At 53.3% G+C, this 9338-nt stretch overlaps 1 non-coding gene across 1 annotated transcript; it reads right to left on the bottom strand.

Annotated features, from left to right (window-relative positions):
- Nucleotides 1-2549: 2549 nt before the first annotated feature.
- On the bottom strand, nt 2550-2622 carry TRNAK-CUU. Its single transcript has one exon. It is a non-coding gene; the product is annotated as a tRNA-Lys (tRNA).
- Nucleotides 2623-9338: the final 6716 nt, after the last annotated feature.

Here is a 9338-nt window from a genome sequence, read left to right as displayed (position 1 = left end):
GAAGCCTGTGATATGCAGGGGTCAGATTAGATGCTCTAATGGTCTCTTCTGGCCATAAAGTCAACTAATTTCTGAAAACTGAGTGTAGCATTGGGAGCAGCGCCTGATGTTTTCCTGTCTGGCCGGCTTGCTTCCTAGAATGAACACTCCTTGAGTGGGGTGATCCACAGGGAGTAGCTCAAACCTCCAAAGTGCCTGGCCAGGGGCAGGACATTAGCACAGCAAGGGAGGGGTGTGGCAGTGACATCACAAACGCCTTTTGCAGGACCTCAGACTATTGGTCAAAGGTGGTGGGGAGGTGGTGACCTCACAGAGAGATGCTGACATCAGCCAGGCAGGACAGGGGCGAGGGGCCAGGGAAACCTCAGAGAACCCTGTGGCTTTGCTTCAGCAAGTCTCCTTCTCCAGGTCTCTCTCTGAGGACTGAGAGAGTATTCGGGTTCACGTACGTGAGCGCCAGAAGGAACCTCTTTCGAGTTTTCTCCTCCCTTTTAGTGAATTTACTAGAAAACAGCCGTCCCTGTTTAGAAGGTAAGAGCCTCCTCGAGGGAAGGGGTGTCCTGGGGGTGTCACAGTTCGGATGCCGGTGCCCCCCCTCCCCACAATGTAAGGAAGCTCCCGCCGCCTGCTCTGTGTTCGCAGGGCGGGAGAGAGCAGCATCCACGGCAGTGATTTGCTCCTGGCTGCCGGAGCAGAGCAGCAGGCTCAGCTGTCAGAACTTCCCAGAGCTATGAAAGGGGAGGGGCCCATGGCTCTGTAGCAGGAATGCAGGGCAGGCGAGTTCACGGCGGGCATTGTGGGATACTGGGGAAGGCCAATTATGGTGATATAATGAACAGCAGTGTCTACTCTGTCACTTTAAGTTTGCTGCAAAAAGCTCTAGACCTCTCATCGAAGTTGTTTTATTTTGTCACCAAAACAGGGCAGTTTTGTCGCCAGACATGGCATTGCAGTGTGTACACCAGCCACAAGCTGCCGACCGAGGGAGTGTTGTGTGTTTTTCACACACCTGAGCAATATAATTCTGCTTAAACAACTTTGTAGTGCAGACCTGGCCAAAGATTCACTCACACACAACTTGCAAGGAAAACCTCACCTGCTCCTCTGCTTTGCAGAATCCAAACACAAGTAAAGCTTGTCAGGCCCCTTTAACAATGGCAGTAGTCATGTGTGGGCAGGGCCGGCTATGGCTTTTTTGCCACCACAATAAAAAAAAAATGGGGTGGGGCCACCGGAGCAACAAAACGGCACGGGTGGAGCGGCAAAGCGGGGGTGTGGGGATACGGTGCGGCTGAAGCAGCAAAGCGGGGGACACAACGTGGCTGGAGTGGCAAAGTGGCGGGGACAACACAAAATGGTGGGCTGGAGCAGCAAAGCAGGGGATGGGGAAGAACAACGGCGCGGCCGGCAAAGCAGGGGAAAAAAAAAAAACCCTACAGGGCGGCCGGAGCCAGTAGACTCCTGTGCTGCAGAGTGCGCGCCCGGCCCAGTGGGGGAAGGGAGGGAGCGGGGGGAGAGAGAAGGGGGGCGGCCAGCGATTCAGGGGGGCACTCACCACATGGCCCTGACCGCCGCACTGCCTGGTACCCTCACTCCTTCTCTAGACTAACCAGTCCTAATATACTGTAACATGGTTATATTCCACCTCCTTCACTGGTTACACCCAACAAAATTAATTATACAGCAGACAGAAACAATCACAGACCCAGACAGAGACCATGCAAATAAACATACAAAACAATACAGAAGGGAGGATTTCACAACTACATCTATACAGACATAAGGGTTTTCCAGCTGTCTATTGATAAGTGAGTTCTTGCCAGACAGGATGCTACCAAACTAAGTTTCCCTTTCTCTGGAGGTGATGGAATATCAGGACAGGATTGTATTCCTCACAGCCCAATAGCACCTTATTTCAATGTGACTAGTTGGGAATGTGTGAATGTGACCATACACTTCCCAGCTTATGGCTGCCTTTGCTGCTTAGCCGAAGAACCAGGCCTCAGACTGTCACACTAAGAGAAGGCCATTACACAGACAGACAGTGATTTTTTATTCTCTCTTTTATATCTTTATAACTAGCTAAGTGATAAAAATACACCTAAATTCTTAAAGTACAGGCCTCTGCAGACAGGCCTGAATCTCTGTATCCTAACAGTCCTCGAGGTCAGGCAGCCTCTGGGTAAGGGGGTGGGGACTCAGATCCTTTCTACAGCCAATTCCACCAGGGTCGTGTATAAACCAGGGAAGTTCCCCACAATAGCCAGACCAGATGCCCCCTGTACACTTGTGCTCTGTCTTCATTGCTTCTCTCTCTCCCTTCCCCCCACCTCTGCTGCTCCCCCTCTGGGCTTTCTCAGCACCTGGCCCCACAGCACTTCCTGGCAGCCAGAGACTGCGCTATCTGCACCTGCTCCTGTGGATGTGGCCTCTTTCCTGATTGCTGAGGAAAGGAACCTTTCCAGGAAATGGCCACAGCTTCTGGGAATCCCTGTGTGGCTGTGAACAGGGTTTGGCTCCTGGCACACAAGGCAACTTAAAAAGCTGAGCACCCAGACAGGGGCTTGAACCCTGGACCCTCAGATTAAGAGCCTGATGCTCTACCAACTGAGCTACCTGGGCTTGTTAGGAAACATCGTCACCATTCACCACAAGAGTGATTATCCCAGTGTGCAGGCAAGAGTGAGCAGGCAGGCAAAAGAGAGGCAAAAAAAGTCCCAGGAACCCCTCCTCTTTTTCTGCACAGCCACTGCCTGTCAGCAGGATTCCTCCTCCTCCTCAGGGAGACTAAATCTCTGTGCCTAGACAGCTGGTCCATCCGCTGCACCTCAATCCCCAATGCCCGAGCCTCCCTGCCAAAGCCCTGCACCTGGCTCCATACAATTAAGTCTCACTTGTCGCTGGGAACTTAACTTGTGCCCAGAGTGTCTCAGCCCCTCAGTAGATGACCTGAGAAACATCAGCAGCCGCCCTGCATGCTGGTCTGTGGGTGGCCTTCAGCACAGCAGGGAGCAGGCTGGCCCTGTGGCTGTCTGCTGGCCACACATAGGCATGGTCCTCTCCTCCTCTTGCCCTGGCCTCTGTGGCTTTTAAGCCTTCCTTGAGCTGTCAGCACCAGCCACCTCTGCTCTAGGTGCGCAGAGGAGGAGAGGTGCTGGCTCCCACCTGCCCAGCCCTGCTTCCTTCACACAGTGGCAAGTGCCAGACTTGTGGGCACCAGGTGAAGCCGTGAGAATCCCCACCCTCAGGTGCCAGTTCTAGAGCCCTGACCCATCCAGCAGGAGGGGAAAAAATGGTTCTTGCAGAGCTGGAGACAGGGAAGTGGAGCAGTATGAGCTTGTGGGCTTTACCACAAGGTACCACTGACCAGCTCATGCTGACCAGCTCATGCTCACTGACCAGCTCATGCTGCCTTCTCTGGCCATCAGTGACCCTCATGGGGCCGGCTCATGTAAGGGACTGTTGGCCCCTTACTAAAGCTTAGTGGGGTTTTGCTGGCTAGTTCCCAGTCCCAGTAGAAGGGAAAGGGCCAATGGGAAATCAGGACCCTGAGACTGACAGTCCCCTGGGCAATGGGGAGAGGCCAAAGCTCCAAGTTAGCCACACTGACAGGCCAGGCAGTGTAATGAGTGAGTCACCAGGCCAGGGGGTCCCATCCTCCGTGGGAGCTGGAACTGCCTGGGCCAGAGTGGGGCAGAGCTAAGGAGAGAGCAGGAGCCCGAGAAGAGCCGGGGAGCAGAGCTGCGCAGGTGTAGTGCCAGAAACTGCTCCCTGTAGGACTTTGCTACCTGCAGCAGTTACTGAGACCTGAGGTTTTTCTTATTTGCTGACTTGTCCTAATTGGCTAAAACTTGACAGTGGTAGGAGATGGAAGCATAAAGGCTTCGTCCTCCAAGCGACCCTGCCTGGTGTCCATCTGTATCTATTACCTCTTAATACCGGATTGTAAAAATAGAGTGAGGTCATTTAAACATCATTTATTTTGCAGCTTCATTTACTGTGCTAACAATGTAGCATCCTGACACCGATACTTCTGCCCATGTGCCCTGTGGGTTGGATTCATTTTAGTGGGACGCGGGACATGTGGAGGATAATTTAAACTCTTAATTTCCTTAGGTTTCCTTCAATATACTTCTCTGCTGGTGCAATTTCTGACCATTGCACGCTCTATTGTATTTATTACAATAGCACAAGTAAGTCACACAAGTGACATAGTCTAAGGGCTTGGCTACACTTGCAAGTTAGAGCCCATTAAAGCAGCCCCTGGTGCCCTAACTCCTGAGGTGTCCACACTCACAAGGCACATGGAGCACCTGGGCTGTGCAGCTGAGCGCCCTGGTAATCCACCTCCATGAGAAGCATAAAGCCTGCTGAGCCCTGCTGAAATACCCGGCATCAGTGTGATGACGTGTTGCGCCACTGCACTGTGTTTGGCCTCAGGAAATGTCCCATAATCCCCTGAAGTCAAGTGCCCACTCTGGTCATTGTTTTGAAATCGGCTGCAGGCATGCAGATATCCCCTTTCAAAGCTCCGCTTCTGACAGCCGCTGCTTATCTGCTCTGGGACAAAGCAACCATTAGTGTGGAATGCTGCTGCTGTTGTGAGTGTGTATGAGGGGAGGTGGGGGTCTGCTGCTCTCTGAACACACAAGACAGCATGCTGACACACTCTCAGCCCCCCAAACACACCGTCGCTCCCCCCACGTACACACAACACACTCCCTGTCACACTCCACCCCCGTCCCCATTTGAAAAGCACGTTGCAGCCACTTGCACACTGGGATAGCTAACACACTGCACTGCTCTCTGTGGCATTGCCAGAGCTGCTAATGTGGCTACTCCAGTGCGCTTGCAGCTGTCAGTGTGAACACACGGCAGCGGTTTCCTGCTGTGGTTTAACTCCCAGCGCCTACCTCTGCAAGTGTAGCCAAGCCCCAAATTTCCCAAACCAACCCAACTCAGTAACTGCCTCCACCACCACATGCAGGGAGTAAGGGCACCGTGGAGCACACGCCGCACTTACTGGCACAGCCTTGTGCATGCTGGGGTGGCCACCTCCCATTGATGAGACCTGGTCCCACCATCTCCGCGAGCTCCAGTCTGCCCTGCTGCCATCTCTATCTGTGTTGTCTTCTAGCAGTTGACTGGAAGGTGAGCACTGGCCGCATGCCATGTAGCCGTGTTGTCTCGAAGGGCGAAAGCAGGAGGAATGGTGCCTTCATAGCCCACCTAATATTCCATAACATAGTTAAGGAAAATATTTCTCAATGAATTCTCAGTAAAAGACCAGAAGCAGCCAGTGTCCGCATCATTGTACGAGCATTGGTATTTTCTTGAAATTTGTCAGACCAACCTAACTAACACCTAACACACATTTGAAGTTCTTCTTTTCACACTGTTGCTCATTCTCAGGTTCTGCTTTGTCTCCAGACAGATCCATTCTCTTTCAGGACGGCCTTGCTCTTTCTGTCTGTTTCACTCACTGAGGTGTCGGAGTAAACACTCCCTTCCTTCTATTCTCAGACAAACACTAGTATTAAGTGTTTGCTACTGATGGGTCTAGAAAGGATTTGTCAAGTGGAAGATGCTGTTTCTGGGGGATTGCTCCCAAGATCCAGTACTTTGGGTTCAAACGTCTCCCAGCTTCCTTGGGGAAAATAACACCAAGGCTTTGTTGCAATATACAGTAAGGAAGGAGTTTTTCCACCCGAGATGGGACTTGAAGCCACAATCTCTGGCTTAGGAAGCCAATGCCTTATCCATTAGGCCACTGGGGCCCTGAAGAAAAGGGTGGAAATTCCCTCTCAGGATTGCACATTCCTCATATTCACTCAGACGCCAAATACCCCATTTAATGGCCTTACAGAAACGTCTGCATCCCCTGGCAGCGAGGCACCTGGGCAGGTGGCTGACAGAGCTGAGCACCACCTTTCTGCCAGCCATCGTTAGAGAAGAACCCCACCCTGGAGTCACCCCTCCTCCTTCAGCACCTCCACGGCTGTGGCTCTGAGTGGCAGTAGGATGATTAGGAGTGAATCCGGGCTGGAAGGGGGTAAGGTCGGCCTGTAAGGAGGAACCGGGTGGAGCAGACCCAGGGGAGGCTGTGGGCTGCTGGTCGGTTGTTGGGATCCGAGCTCTAGATCAAAGCTGCACAGTGACCTGACACCCAGGGTTATAGGGCCGACATAGTGACCCCTGACTGGCCTCGGTGACCCCAAACCCTTGTTACTAAGGGCACTGAGGAGTCTCTGTCCTTTAATAACTTCTGGGAGGTCCCCAGCAGGCTGCGGGCGCCAGCCGCCTCCTGCCTCACAGGTTAGACTCTTGGTGCTGTGCCCGCCCCTCGCTTGCAGGCCCAGTGTAAGAAGCAGGAGGCCCGGTGCTGGCAGAAGAGGGTTTTGATTAATCGACCTCTGTGTGATGGGGCACAGGACGCCCACCAGTAGCACAGCTGGGGGAGCAGGAAGCAGCTAAGGGCACCGGGTTCCTCCGTGGGGGTGTGGAGCAGCCGTCGCTTTCCTGTTCGCACTCTCTGCGGTGTGAAAATCGGGAGGGAGGCAGAAGCCCCACTTCCTCCAGAAATGACGCCCAGTGGGGAAGCCAGGACAACGGGGTGGGGTGGCAAGTGGTGGCCAGACTCTCCCCACGCCACTGTCCCCAGTCCCCTTCCACCACCAGGTCAACCCGGCACTAGGTCAGGAACGGGGTGAGGCAGCAAGTCAAGCTGAGCAAGGCAGGCAAAAGCGAGTCTTGTCTTCATGGGCCACTCCCAATGACGCCCTTTGTGTGCAACTTCTGCAAAAACATCACGGACAGAGAAGCAATAGGCCAAACACTGCTTTACAGCTGCCAAAGTAGCTCAGTTGGGAGAGTGTTAGGCTTGTCTACACTACAGGACTATTTCGAATCTACTTAAGTTGAATTTGTGGATTCGACTTAACAAGTCGAATTTGTGTATCCATACTAAATCCACAAATTCGAACTTGAGTACACATTCACGGGCCAGCTTCGACTTTGGAAGCGGTGCACTGTGGGAAGCTATCCCACAGTTCCCGCACTCCCCGCTGCCCATTGAATTAGGGATTTCCAATGCATGCTGGGGGAAAATGTGTCGAGGGTGGTTTTGGGTAACTGTCGCCATTGAACCATCAATCATGCCTCCCTGTTTTCCTTGAAAGCGCCGGCGGAAATCTGTTCGCGCTCTTGTCTGGTCGGTTACAGCGCCGACGCCACAGCACTGCGAGCATGGAGCCCGCTGCGATCATCGCTGCACTTATGGCCGCTGTCAACTCCTCGCACCTTATCGCCCACCTCTTCCACAGTCAGCTGCTGAGAAACCGGCGAGGAGGCTCCAGCGCGGTGAGGAGAGTGGCACAGACCTCTCAGAAACCAGGGTACGCCGGGCAGTGGAGATCATGGTGGCAATGGGTCACGTTCATGGTGTGGAACGGTGATTCTGGGCCCGGGAAACAAGCACAGACTGGTGGGACCGCATAGTGCTGCAGGTCTGGGATGACACAGAGTGGCTGCGAAACTTCAGCATGCGTAAGGGCACTTTCCTTGAACTGTGTGACTTGCTGGCCCCTGCCCTGAAGCGCCAGGACACATGGATGCGAGCAGCCCTGAGTGTGCAGAAGCGAGTGGCCATAGCCCTCTGGAAACTTGCCACGCCAGACAGCTACCGGTCAGTAGCGAACCACTTTGGCGTGGGCAAATCTACCGTGGGGATTGCTGTCATTCAAGTAGCCCACGGAATCGTTGAGCAACTGCTCTCAAAGGTAGTGACTCTCGGAAATGTCCAGGTCATCATAGATGGCTTCGCCGCGATGGGATTCCCAAACTGCGTGGGGCTATAGATGGACTCACATCCCTATCCTGGCACCAGCCCACCAGGCCAGCGAGTACATTAACCGAAAGGGCTACTTTTCAATGGTGCTGCAAGCTGTGGTGGACCATAGGGGACGTTTTACCAACATCAACGTCGGGTGGGCGGGCAAGGTTCATGACGCGCGTGTGTTCAGGAACTCTGGTCTGTTTAGATGCCTCCAGGCAGGCACTTTCTTCCCGGACCACAAAATAACGGTTGGGGATATGCAGATGCCTACAGTGATCCTCGGGACCCGGCCTACCCGCTAATGCCCTGGCTCATGAAGCCCTATACAGGCGCCTTGACAGTGAAAAGGAACTCTTCAACTACCGGCTGAGCAAGTGCAGAATGGTGGTGGAGTGTGCTTTCGGACGCCTCAAGGAGATGGCGGACCTTACTGACTCGCCGGACATCAGCGAAAAGAATATCCCCGTAGTTATTGCTGCTTGCTGTGTGCTCCACAATCTCTGTGAGAGCAAGGGCGAGACCTTTTTGGCCGCTTGGGAGGTTGAGGCAAATCGCCTGGCTGCTGTTTACGATCAGCCAGACACCCGTGCTGAGAGAATATCCCAGCGGAAGCGATATGCATCAGGGAGGCTTTGAAAGCGAGTTTCCTCGCAGAGCAGGGTAACCTGTGACTGTCCACTTGATTTTAAGAGAGCCTGATCATAAACCAAGTTTCCACTTCCGAAGGACGTTTTAAAACTTAGGACATGTTTTAGTAATTAATAATAAATCTTTCGTTGACTTTGCATTTCTGTTTCTTGGTTGAAACATGGAAGCATTCTGTGCTGGGTAAGGTGTGCACTGATGGGTGGGTTTGCAGGAAGGGCGAGGGGTGCCGCCTTTGGATAGGGGTTAACATGACGGCTGTGGGTTTGGGCGTTGGAAGGTGAGGGGTGGGGAAAGGGTGAGTATCTGCCCTGGATGAGGTCTCTTTGGGGCTCAGGGCACCGGGAGGATCGTGACTACGGTCCAAGTGCATGTGAAGGGAAGCCTTCCTTTACATTCGGGGATGGCAGGCACCAGGACCCTGCACAAGCATACACATCAAGGAAAGACCTGGGCAGCATACACCACACAGACTGTCCCTGGTGCCTAGTGACTGCAGTCTGTGTGTGCCCTGCAGTTGACCCTGCAGCCAAGTCTGTAGCATGGCACTGTGGGCTATGCACTGAAATTACAATTCCCCCCCCCACACACAGAACAACAGAAAGTCTTCTGACACCAGAAACGTGACGGAAACAGTCAGTAACACCAAACCGCTTTAATAATGTAGTACACAGTGGGGGTTTGAACTTGGAGTTGGGACTGGTTGATGCTGTAAGGAAAGAGCTTGTACAAATTTACAGCGCAAGAGTTGTCTCGAACATTATCGGTGTGCTGCGTGCAGGGACAGTTCTCACGGCCCCTACCGCCTCCTTCTTGTAACTTTGGGTGAGGGGGACAGGACTTCTTGGCGTTGGAGGGT

Source organism: Mauremys reevesii, linkage group 23, assembly GCF_016161935.1.
Source record: "Mauremys reevesii isolate NIE-2019 linkage group 23, ASM1616193v1, whole genome shotgun sequence".
Lineage (NCBI taxonomy): Eukaryota > Metazoa > Chordata > Testudines > Geoemydidae > Mauremys > Mauremys reevesii.
The sequence above is the reverse complement of the archived record's forward strand: the minus strand, read 5'-3'. Positions and strand labels throughout refer to the sequence as shown.